At 32.5% G+C, this 13,299-nt stretch overlaps 1 protein-coding gene across 2 annotated transcripts in view; it reads left to right on the top strand.

Moving 5' to 3' along the window:
* LOC103232265 (TLR adapter interacting with SLC15A4 on the lysosome-like) overlaps nucleotides 1-7,622 on the top strand; it is a 103,065-nt gene extending 95,443 nt beyond the window's left edge. The window contains exons 4-5 of one of the 2 annotated variants that reach the window (XR_497116.3): nucleotides 3,600-3,670; nucleotides 6,129-7,622. The gene's annotated coding sequence lies outside the window, so the exon portion shown is untranslated. Of the gene's footprint in view, nucleotides 1-3,599; nucleotides 3,671-5,996 lie in introns of both variants that reach the window. The other variant, XR_497115.3, reaches the window with a different exon arrangement.
* The last annotated feature ends 5,677 nt before the right edge of the window (nucleotides 7,623-13,299 follow it).

Raw genomic sequence — 13,299 nt, 5'->3', positions numbered from 1 at the left:
TTAATCCAATCTGTCACTGATGGACATTTGGGTTGATTCCAAGTCTTTGCTATTGTGAATAGGAGGCATCACGCTACCTGACTTCAAACTATACTACAAGGCTACAGTTACCAAAACAGCATGGTACTGGTACCAAAACAGAGATATAGACCAATGGAACAGAACAGAGTCCTCAGAAATAATACCACACATCTACAGCCATCTGATCTTTGACAAACCTGAGAGAAACAAGAAATGGGGAAAGGATTCCCTATTTAATAAATGGTGCTGGGAAAATTGGCTAGCCATAAGTAGAAAGCTGAAACTGGATCCTTTCCTTACTCCTTATACGAAAATTAATTCAAGATGGATTAGAGACTTAAATGTTAGACCTAATACCATAAAAATCCTAGAGGACCACCTAGGTAGTACCATTCAGGACATAGGCATGGGCAAGGACTTCATGTCTAAAACACCAAAAGCAACAGCAGCAAAAGCCAAAATTGACAAATGGGATCTCATTAAACTAAAGAGCTTCTGCACAGCAAAAGAAACTACCATCAGAGTGAACAGGCAACCTACAGAATGGGAGAAAAATTTTGCAATCTACTCATCTGACAAAGGGCTAATATCCAGAACCTACAAAGAACTCAAACAAATTTACAAGAAAAAACAACCCCATCCAAAAGTGGGCAAAGGATATGAACAGACATTTCTCAAAAGAAGACATTCATACAGCCAACAGATACATGAAAAAATGCTCATCATCACTGACCATCAGAGAAATGCAAATCAAAACCACAATGAGATACCATCTCACACCAGTTAGAATGGCGATCATTAAAAAGTCAAGAAACAACAGGTGCTGGAGAGGATGTGCAGAAATAGGAACACTTTTACACTGTTGGTGAGATTGTAAACTAGTTCAACCATTATGGAAAACAGTATGGCGATTCCTCAAGGATCTAGAACTAGATGTACCTTATGACCCAGCCATCCCATTACTGGGTATATACCCAAAGGATTATAAATCATGCTGCTATAAAGACACTTCAAATTTTTATTACGAGCACTTTGGTTTCTTTACTAATTCTTAATTCTAGGCTACATTATTTCAATAACTAAGTTTATTTTCTATCTGTTATTATAAAGCGATTGCTTATAAACTGACCTATGTGGCCAAAATGTAATTGGGAATTTTTTCTTGGGATATTTTAGTGCTTGATTGAGCTTTTAATACCATCTCCATCATTGAGGATTGATAAAGATTTCAACAGTTAAATTACAAAATATGCTCTTTGAAGTAGAGTTTCAGAAGTACCCAGAATTGAAAGGAAAATGCCTTCTTTCTACATTAGAAGCAAGGAGGGGTCATAGAAATTTGAAAGTAAAATTTATATCAGTTATTTAATCTTTTTATATAAATAGAATTTAAAATGTTGATAATAATATGTGGGCTATTACCGAATATAACAACAAAGTGTTAAATGTAAACGATTAAGAGTGATTTCAAGATATGCTTTGACTTACTGATATTGAAAAACAGCTGGGTATTTTAATCAAAGAAGAGATGAACACTCAAAGACTATTCGGCTTCTAACATCATTTTGGCACAGTTCATAATTTTCTGGGACACATTTTCAGTACACATACTGGTTTTCTACTTGTAAAACCTGTAAGTTTTATTAATAATAATATGTCTAAGACTGTGTACTTATAAGCATGGCTAATGCAACTCTTTATATCCTTTTTCTCAAATATTAATATTTGATTGCTCAAGTTGTAAAAAGGAATCTGTTGTTTTTATTATAATTGAATGACTTCTTTAGGTTAATTAGAGGGAAATTCAGTTTTACTGTCCTATTCCTGCTATATGAAAACTGACTTTAATGGCTGCAAAACATTTATAATATAAAACATATATAAATTATAGGAAATAATTTATTTAACAAATTTTTAGAACTATATCAAACTTTATTTTTTCCAACATATTATTTTTTTTAATATCAAGGCTATAGAATTTCAAAAACAAGCTGGGCACTGTGGCTCACGCCTGTAATTCCAGCACTTTGGGAGGCTGAGGTGAATGGATTACTTGAGACCAGGAATTTGAGAACAGCCTGATCAACATGGCGAAAACCCTTCTCTATTAAAATACAAAAATTAGCCTGGCGTGGTGGTGCATGCCTGTAATACCAGCTACTGGGGAGGCTGAAGCAGGAGAGTCTCTTGAACCTGAGAGGAGGATGTTGCAGTGAGCTGAGATCACATCACTGCACTCCAGCCTGGGTAACAGAGCGAGAGTCTTGTACATATGTACATATTATTGTCATTTGCTGAATTATTTGAGACTGAATTGCAGATATCCTGACTATTCATGCTTTAATATTTCTTAATCCATTAATATTTTCAAAAAAGGCCATTCTAGTACATAATCACAATCTATCAAATGCACAAAGGTTAAATTGATAAAATGGTGTTAGCTAACATATTTTCACATTTTAAATTTTGGCAAATGTTCCCCAAGTTTTAATGGTATTTTTCTCCTGATCCATGATCATCCAGTTGTCATATTTTTAAATTACCTTTAATATAAAACTATTTTTCAGTTTTCATTGCCTTTTGTGACACTGGCATTTTTGAAGAGTGCATGCAAGTTGTTTTGGAGAAAATAACTCAAGTTGGATTTATTGATTGTTTCTTCATGAGTAGATATAAGTTATGCATCTTCTGTGATGTTATAGCACATTAAAGTTTTATGTTAATGTTAATATTTGAAGCCCTTTGTCAATTTTTCCCTTTTCCCTACCCTTGGCCCATATCTATCCAACCTTCTTTTGCATGAATCTCTTATAAATTCCTTATTTGCCTTTTCTTGTTGCACTTGTACATATACACATGCCAAGTTTGAACTTGATCTCTATCTACTTTTTGTCTTGCCTCTCCAATTTGGTTCAAAGACAGAGACCATGCCGTTGAATTGTTTTGTTTCTTCCATGGTACCAAGCCCAGATCTTCAGTAGATGAATAAATCCATCACATGATTATGATTAATATGTACATTTGTAATTTTATATTTATTTATTTACTCTTGAGACAGGATCTGTTGCCCAGGCTGGAGTGCAGTGGTGCTATCACTACTCACTGCAGCCTCAACCTCCTGGGCTCATGCAATCCTCCCATCCCAGCTCAGACTCCCCTGTAGCTGAGACTATAGGCATGCACCACCATTCTTAGCTAATTTTGTGAAAATTTTTTGTAGACATGGGGTCTCCTCATGTTGCCCAGGCCGGTCTCGAACTCCTGGGTTCAAGCCATCCTCCCGTCTCAGCCTTCCAAAGTGCTGGGATTACAGAAGTGCGCCACCATGCCAAGCCATTCTCAATTTTAAATAGAGCATTTTAAATGCTTATACTAGAGATATTGCCAATATCCTTACATACAGATGTAGATGCCTCTTTTTACAACTACCCTGAAAAAAGCTTAAGTTTAAAAAATAAGCAAATCAGATGAAATCAACAATATTGAAGATGCCTTCGATGTATCTTTTTATTTGATAGTAATTGACCAAGCTCCTCATACATGCTATATATTTAGACACATGTTTTGTTCTGTTGCAGTTCTTTGATCATTTGCTGGCTGGGATAGAAGATATATCAGGACACTGGGGACAATATTACTGGAAAGACAAGTGAGGACTTGCCAAAAGTATACCTGTGTATATGTATAGAAAAAAAGAAACAAATGTGTCTGTTTATTTTTCATGTTTCTGTTGGCAATAGTTGAGCTTTATTCGTCCATATGACATGAAAAAGATGACAGCTAAAAACAAAGGCAGGAATCTTTCTTTTTGTTTCCTTCACCAGGAGAGACATGATTGATATAAAATCCAGACTCTAAAACTAAAATAGTGTGCCATAAAATTTCCAACCATCCCTTTCTATTGAGAATATTATGCACAAATACAGAGAAAGGGAGTTTACATCAAATCATATTACTATCCTATGTAAACTTTCTAATATTTTGCCTCTTAAAAATATCCAAACTTTTACCTTGTTTACAAAGCACTGCACCAACTGGCTACTACGCTTTCTTGCCTTATCTCATATGATTCTCCCTGTCATTTACTACACTTCAGCCATATTGTCATTTTGTCTGTTTCTTCAACACAATGATTACAACCCATTTCCACCTTAAAGCCTTTGCATAATATTCTTGTTGCCTGGGATGTTCTACATGATCCTTTAATGCCCAGAATATTCTTGTCATTCAAGTTTTAGTTTAATTTTGTCTCAGAGAGTTTTCCCCTCACTACTCAATCATTCTCTATATTAGTGGACTGTAATTCTCTGAAGAACACATAACTCTGATATTTTAATGCTTATCTTGTTTATTAATTTTTTTATTTTTAATGAAAAAATAATCATTATAAAAATATATTATTTTTACTGTGTATTTCTCTCCTACTAAAATACAAACTGCATGATGTTAGAGATCTTGTTTATCCTGTTAAATTACAGAGCAGGTACCTAATAAATATATTTGAATGAATAAATGAGTGACAGTGAATTATAAAAAAGACATTTTTGTGTGCTGATACTAAAGTCAGTCCTGTATTTAAATTCAAATGTTTAATTTTTATTAAATTATAATTTATTTCTAAGTGCCCTGATACCAATATATATGAAAATTTGTTGCTTCTGCCTACATTCCTGACAGGAACTGCGTAAAATGCAAGATCTGGTTTTAGCAGCAAACATTTGGAACAAGTGCTAGACTTGATAATTTGTAGGCATCCTTTTATGTCATCTTCTAGGAGAGGTGTCTTATAAGGTGAATTATAAGGTCAGAAAACCGAGAGAAATTAAGATAATTGTCTTTCCCAAAGCAATTTTATTGTAAACTCTGATAAATAAAGAATAGATTCCTCTACCCTAATTATAAATGCAAACAATCTAACAAAATAGACCTTTTCCAAGTGTTTGATTTTGATGCATATTTTTCATTACAAGGAAAGTATACACATCAAGAATGGGAGTATTTACAGGCATTATTTTGTCTTTCTTAAGTCAAACAGCAAAACAATTTTTAAAAATTTTATCATAGAGATTTTGGGCTAACGACTTAACTTTCTGTTTGAGCACGTTCCATGGGGTTTTACATGGTAAGACTTTTATCTGTGGTATAGCCACACAATCCTTGAAAACTTCATTGTTGTACAAATTTAGGTTATCTCCTTTCCTTCCGCTTCCCCTTGCTCTCATTTTTCTACATAAATATGCTCCTCCCTTAAAGTATAACCTCTATTAAGCCCCATAAATTTCTAGATTCAGTGCTTTTTTCCCCACAGGTACAAATTGCTATTGTAATGTTCTACACTGGTTTTTCATTTTTGTTAGTGTGTGTGTGTGTGTGTGTGTGTGTGTCTTTTTTTTTCTGAGCCTAATGCTGTCACCTATCTTCCTAGCATATTTCAGGTTGACAGCTTGAGTTCAGAGTCTAAAAGTCATCAGATCTTTAGAGCATCAGAATATCCCTTTTAATATGTAAAAATTTACAAAAGAAGTAAACCTCAATAAAGTCTTTATATTACAGAGCATTCTTTTTTTTAAAAAAAGTAAATATAAGTTATGGGTCATAAATCTATATCTAGTTGAACATTTTCACTCAAGTGTTATGAAGCTGTGCATTAACATGATTTCTCTTTAATTTTTTGAGTTTATTGTGTAGTTTTAATTTGGGTTCCTTAAGGAAACTTTTAACAAAGGTATGCCATTTCTCCCCTATTCTTTGAAAGTAATTGTATGAAGTGCCCTCTTCTTTCATAGCTTTTTCTGAAATGTAGACCCTGCTTGGTCAATATTTCTGTCTTTGGTGCAAAGGTTTCTTCTCCGTGGTGTGTTTTCTCTTCATCTGATTGGCTCTAGTGGGATAAACATAAATATTTAATTACTTTTTAAGCACATATTTGAAATTAAATTGGAATTTGCTATGTGTATTTTCTCTCCCTACCACAGATTAAATTTCAACAAAGTAAATTAGGAATATGCAGTCTATGAACCAGGTCTGGGACCATCTGACTAAAATGTAAAAGTTCTAAAGATGGCAGTCAATTGGTGGAATTTGTATTTTATTTGCTTCTTGAACAGATTGGAGTATTTCAACAGCAGATACCTGCAGAGTTTGCTCGGAGAATACGACCATCCCACATCAAACATCAAAGAAGCACTGTACTTGTTTGTGAAAAGCTTGAGAGAAAACGTGCCATTGAGTTGGCAGAAGCAGGCCAAGGCCAGTTAATATACACACCATCTAGTACATCTTTCCTGTAAGAGTGTGTGTGTGTGTGTGTGTGTGTGTGCATGTATGTGCTGTTTCAATCTGTATAAAGAAGTATCACAGAAAAATTGCAGAATAAAGTCCATTCCCTTTAAAAGGTAGTTTTCTTTCCCTTGCATTAACTCTTAGAAAAACATAAAAGAACTAAAATAAAATTGAAGTTATTTGTGTGAGTCCCTCAGGCTGCATTGTTTAATATGGAATAGTGAACAGAGCTTAATGAAATAAATTTTGTCTATGAACCTATTCACTTCTAAAAGTTTTAAAAATATTATCTCCCAGGAAGTACATGTTTGTATTTTTATTTTATCTAAAGACGCATGTTAAGTGCAATAATTTATCATTGGCTATTTATTGTTTATCAAGAACTGAATTTAGTGTTAAAAGGTATTTAGTTGGTTTTTGCTGGAGAGAATCAATAGAGAAAAAATATAAGTTGGGGGTTTGCTGGCTGTAAGTCTGTAAACAATTGTTAAAAGAGAGTAGTAGAGAGATCTTGAAAAGGGAAAACATAAAAAGGGAAAACTAATAGAGGAAGAAAAGAATATTGTTATAAATAATTTTTTACTATATATTGTGTTTGAGTAGGAATTTTGTGTTTATCTGCATCATGAGGTTTTTTTTGGGTGAGGATCCTTTTGATTAAATTTTACAGAATTTTAAATAAATTCTTCAAGCTTTGCTTATTTTAACTAGTATGAAGTAACTGTAGTTGCATATTTCTCCCAGGACAAAAGAATTAACTATAGTAACTGGTCATTGAATACATCTTTCTCAATCATTCAGTCCTTGATTTGAAAGGCATTTCATTGCTCATTTCTCTGTACAACATCCAGGAATCAAGGCCTAAAAGTTTAACTCCACTTTAATAGTTCGTAATTGGCTAGAACATTATAGTCGTTAAAGTGATGCAGACGTGCAGTATATATAGATATGAAACTGTATCTGTGGTACACTGTTGGGTGGGATAAGGAGCCTGAATAATAGAACGTATAGCTTGATCATTTTTGTAGAAAATATAATTTCTATACCTGTATCGACATCTGTGCATAGAAAATTCTGGCAATGCATACACCAAGAGTTAATTGCAGTTTTATCTAGGTGATAAGATTATTTGACTTTTGTATTATTCTCCATAGTTTTCTATATTTTTAGTAGCATGTATATGTTAATTTCATAGCCAGAAAAAAATATGAAGGCATTCAGAACATGAAACGAAAGAATTAAAATTAAAACAGATTGTAAGTTTAAAATGAGCAAATGAACAAAATATATCCCAAATACAAGATTGGGAATCTTTTGAAAGTTACAATTGATTGAATGTAAGAGATGCCTTTTCAAGAATCAGTTGTCAAATAAACTCTGAAATAGGATATCAAAATATATTGAAAAAATTTAAAGTGATTTTTAATTATAATATAACTTTTTTTAATTTTTGGGTTTTGACTTGCCTTTTAAAAGTGAACTGCACCTGAATTACTGAAGTGTTCTGCTATTAATTGTCTCAGCTGGATCTCCTGCATTGGGGTAGGGGTGGGGCTAGCTATAGAGAAGAAAAGATAGGTAGATAATGTTTATAGGCTGTCTACTGTAAATTCTTTTTTATTTTATTTTATTTTATTTTTTATTTTTAAATTTTATTTATTTTTTATTTTTTTATTTTTTTATTTATTATTATACTTTAAGTTCTAGGGTACATGTGCATAACGTGCAGGTTTGTTACATATGTATACTTGTGCCATGTTGCTGTGCTGCACCCATCAACTCGTCAGCACCCATCAACTCCTCATTTACATCAGGTATAACTCCCAATGCAATCCCTCCCCCTCCCCCCTCCCCATGATAGGCCCGGTATGTGATGTCCCCCTTCCCGAGTCCAAGTGATCTCATTGTTCAGTTCCCACCTATGAGTGAGAACATGCGGTGTTTGGTTTTCTGTTCTTATGATAGTTTGCTAAGAATGATGGTTTCCAGCTGCATCCATGTCCCTACAAAGGACACAAACTCATCCTTTTTTATGGCTGCATAGTATTCCATGGTGTATATGTGCCACATTTTCTTAATCCGATCTGTCACTGATGGACATTTGGGTTGCTTCCAAGTCTTTGCTATTGTGAATAGTGCCGCACTACTGTAAATTCTTGAATTGATTAGTCTGTGGATGTATTTAGGAAGGGTATCATCATTGATATATTTTATTTTTCCATCCAAACATATCCAATTAAAATGCAATGTAAGCTCAATATAAATTTGATGTATTTGAAAAGTATATAGAGTAAACTTTATTAATTCAAGACCGTGAATGTGAATTTCCTGTTTTCTTAATTACACACATTGGCTCTCATTGTTGTCTGAAATAACAATATAATAATTATTTTCTTTTTATAATAATATAAATCTGGCATTAATATTAGAAGAAGAAATATATTAAATATTTAAGATTTGATATACCTTTATTAATAATAATATCTTTCAAAATTTGCATGAGGAATTAAGCATTAGTTGCATGGTTATCATAAAAATATTGTTGTAAGTATATAGAAGAAAGGTCAATTCAATTAGAATTGCATGGTAGCACACTTAAGAAAAATCTCAAAAATCATTTGAAATACTGCTATGAAACAACATAAATCTGATGCCTGTTCTCAGTTTTCATAGTTAACTTGTTTGTCATTTTCCTTACACAATGAGTAAGTGATTTAAGTTGCACTTCAACAGTCATCCCTTTTATATCTTTATTAAAGCTATTTTTTGGAATATATTATCAACACTATGTATACTTTTTTGATTGTATCCAGAGTTTGCAGTGGTATGGATTATGTATTTTTAGCATTCACAAATAGAATTGTCCTCTGCAGTAGTTTTGCTTAGATATCCACTGGCCTGTATATACAAGTAAAATACTGAGATAACTGAGTTTTTAAGTAGAAATTTCAAGAATGTGTATATTACCTTAAAGCTCTGCTTTTCAATGAGCCTTTCCACACGCCTTACCCGATGCACTCACTGAGCTTTTCAAAGCATCTTGGGAATGGATTTCCTTATGGATACTTTAGCTTTCATGTATATGTTTATTGAATTTGTATATTTATGTATCGAACACCTGTAGAGAGTTCGATATTTTATCTGCAGCCACAGCCATGTAACAAACATCCCCAGTATGTCCAAATCAAGACCTTATGGATAATGTTCAAGTAATGTTGACCACAAACCTTTATAAAATCAGAAGAGTGGTTTGATTTTTTTTCAGTATATGTCACTTTATTAGTTACATAAATGGAATAATTCTAGTTACTTTTCTTTTTATACTTCCAAACAGACCGTGGCTCCTACATATATCAAAGGAATATTAGTAGGGTATAGGAAATGATGAATCAATGTTTAATTCACATTCAGACTTGCTACACATAGAAAGTGCTTTAACAATTTCCATTTAACTGCCAGTGCAGTGTCTTACATGATGCCCAAAGGTCTTGAAAAATGGTGGCATTTTCTTAAGTTTTCTATGGCAAGCTCTATTCTATTTAGCATATTACAAAATTGACTGTTTTAGATGTTAAAATATGTTTATGTTACTAGAGAGCTGCCAAATTCCAAAGTTTTAAATATTTAGACTATGATAAAATGTACTTAATAAATATAGATTGAACAATAGGTAATGCTTCTTTGATAATTCAGAAATCTGTAAATTCTTAAGCACATCAGGACCCTATGATGTTTTTTCTTCACAGAAAAAAAAAAAAATCTTGTCTGCGAGTAGGTGCACTCACATTTTCTAAATTAAAAAGTTTTATGTTAGAAATAGATAGATTTAAACTTGTAGTTTTTAGGTGATTGCTGTTAAGACAATTTTGTGCATTTTGTAACCCTAGGTGCATTTTTGTGCATTTTGTAACTCTAGGTATTAATGAATATAATGGAAGTGACATTTAACATAAATGTCAAAGAACACTGTTTGGTAGTGTGCTGGATAACAGAGGTACTGTGCGATGAAGAGGCTTAGAAAGGCTTAGAGAGTAGAGTTCAATAGATTTGAAAAGCATTTCGAGCTCATGAGAGAAAACCTGGAACATAATTACAGTAATAGATACTTAACAATAATAAATGACTATTATTTTAATGATTTGTACATAATTGAAATTACTTTCTCAAATTGGTATAATATCTTTGTTCCCGAAGTTTCTTATTTATAAATACTACTTCTTGCAGTATGGTGTGAAGTAATTATAATGTACAAAGTATAAAGAAATATGTCTATATTCTGCACTGTCGGATCATTTTAAAATAACTGTGTATAGTTTTGCTTTATAAACTTAAATAATATGTGAGTTAGGGGAAGGCAGGGTCCAGAGGGAGAAACAGAGAAATAAATTATCCAAGAGATGGAAAATAGGTCCTATGGCATCTTTATAATCTCTATTCCATGCGAAGAATATAGTCTCTATTCCATTCCTCTTTCTGGAGACTTCAGCTGTAAATTGTCAGAGGATACAAGATGATTTCTGAAGATTATATCCAGCTTGGAATTCTATGTGTTACAAGTGGTAATTTCATTAGTTTTCTCCTCTTTTAAAGTGGAGCCTGAGACTACAGATTAATAAAAGCAATTAACCTTTATTAAACATTTATTGTGGCCTTGCACTATGCTAACACTTCACATGGGTTATTTGTTATACCTCATAGTGCCTCTATGAAGTCAATACTTTCATTGAAAGTCATTATTTTCATTAAAATGCTAAGAAAATTGAGGTTTAGAAAGGTTATGCAACTTTTTCAAGGTTGTACAGGTAGCAAGCAGGAAAGCTAGAATTTATACCTAGGTAACCTGAATCCACAGACATTATATTATGACTTACAAATTAGTTAAAATATTTCCATAGGCATATTATAGGTACTAGGCAATATGGTTTTCTATATTCTACATAGGCTTATTAACCCAATTATTTATTAAAATTTATCATTTTAATTTTCAGACATAAAAAAACAGAATATATTATAATGAATCTTTACATATCTATCACCCGGGTTAAAAATTATCGACACTTTGCAATTTTAGCTTCGTCTGTTCGCCATCCACACTTACTTTTTCTTCTGGAGTAATTATAAAGCAAACTCCAAACATATTATTTCACCCAAAAATACTTCGGTGTGTTAACAGAAAAAACACAACCATAATTTTATTATTACATCCCCAGATTAACTATAATTCGTTAATATCATCCAGTAAGCAGTACATGTTCAGTTTCTTCATTGCGTCTCAAAAAATAAAGTTTTACATTTGCTTTGTTTGAAGCAGAACTCAATAAAATCACATATTTGTGTTAGGTTGAGAGATCTCTTCTAATCTCTAACAGGTTCACTTTACCCCTTTAACAAGCCACGTATTTGTTAAAGAATGTGGATAATTTGTCCTGTAGAATTTCCCAGTCTCTAAATTTAGCTGATTGCATCCGTCTGGTGTAATTTGCCATGCTCCTTTAATTTCCCAGTTTATGTTGTCAATATATTTTTAGGTTTAATTAGATTCAATTTTACTTATTTTAGCAAGAGTCCTTCATAGGTAGTGCTGTTTACTTCGTATAGTGTCAAATCAGAGGAAATGTAATTTCCTAAAATTGATCAGAGGGTTCAAGAGTTGTCAGCCTCGTACACTCATAATAAAGTTCCTCCAGCAACTGTGATGATTGTTGCCCAGGTCTTTTATCTTGCTAGAGGCTGCAAAATGGTCATTTTGTAATTGTTATCAACAGTCTGAATTTATTAGCTTTAATTCTATGAAGAACTACCCATCAACTGTTTGATAACCTTGAAGCAGTTTCCTTACCAAAAAAAAAAAAAAAAAAAAAAAAAAAAAGGCAGGATACATGCTTTATTATTCACCTTATTTATACATTTTGGAGTAATGAATTGAAGTACTGGCAACCTCCGAAGGTGACTAGTGAGTTCTAAGTACCTTTATGAATGATTAGATTTTTTTGTATTTGAAGTATTTTTATATTTGATGTCTATTTAATGTGTTGCAGTTTTCAATATATTGATGCTCAAATAGCCCTATCTTTGCTCAGTGAGTACTAGTCAAAATCGGCCTCTGTGTGTTTTTAACATTACCCTAGAAGTACTAGATAACTTGCCAACTGTCTGATATAATAAGGTGTACACAAATTATCCTATAAGTTCCTTATTCAGAATTTAAAACAGCCATTTCTCCAAGGTTTTGGTTTCATTTACTGGATAATGTCATTTACAGATCATAATCTAAACATTGTCACCACTCGTATGACATTACTTCTAAAGGTTTTTAGTAGACAGATCTAGGAAATTATACATAGGTGACACACACAGAGAGGAAAAAATTCCTGAGATCATATAGCTATTTCCAATTAATGTAAAATATTTCAGGAATTATATCTAGTTGTTTGATTTTATATTTATATCTCTACGATATGATATTTTGAAGTTAAAGGCGAATAGTATTACTTTCAACAAGACAACTAAATGCAATTTAATATTTCTTTATAATGTTTTAGTCTTTATGATGTATCCATTAGATACACACAATGAAACACCGTTTTCAAGTCACTTGAGATAATGTTTTTCTGCTGGTTATGTCATTGACTTGATAAATACTTAGGATTTTTTCAGTTTGTTTTTTAAAACAAATTTATTGAAGTATAAATGACATACAATAAACTGCACATAAAGTGTGCAATTTAATAAGATTTGACATATAGATACATTCAAGTAACTACAGCACAGTTAAGATAATGAACACATCCTCCACTCCCTGAAATTTCATTGATCCCCTTTCTAATCCTTTCCTTTTGCTCCTCTCCACTCACCCTATCTATCCATGGCAACACATGCTTTGACTTCTGTCACTGTACATTAATTTACTTATCATCGAATTCTATGTAAATGAAATCACATTGTATATATCCTTTTATTGCCTGGCTTCTTTCACTCAGAATAATTGTTTTGAGA

This window comes from Chlorocebus sabaeus, chromosome X (genome assembly GCF_047675955.1).
Source record: "Chlorocebus sabaeus isolate Y175 chromosome X, mChlSab1.0.hap1, whole genome shotgun sequence".
NCBI lineage: Eukaryota > Metazoa > Chordata > Mammalia > Primates > Cercopithecidae > Chlorocebus > Chlorocebus sabaeus.
The sequence above is the reverse complement of the archived record's forward strand: the minus strand, read 5'-3'. Positions and strand labels throughout refer to the sequence as shown.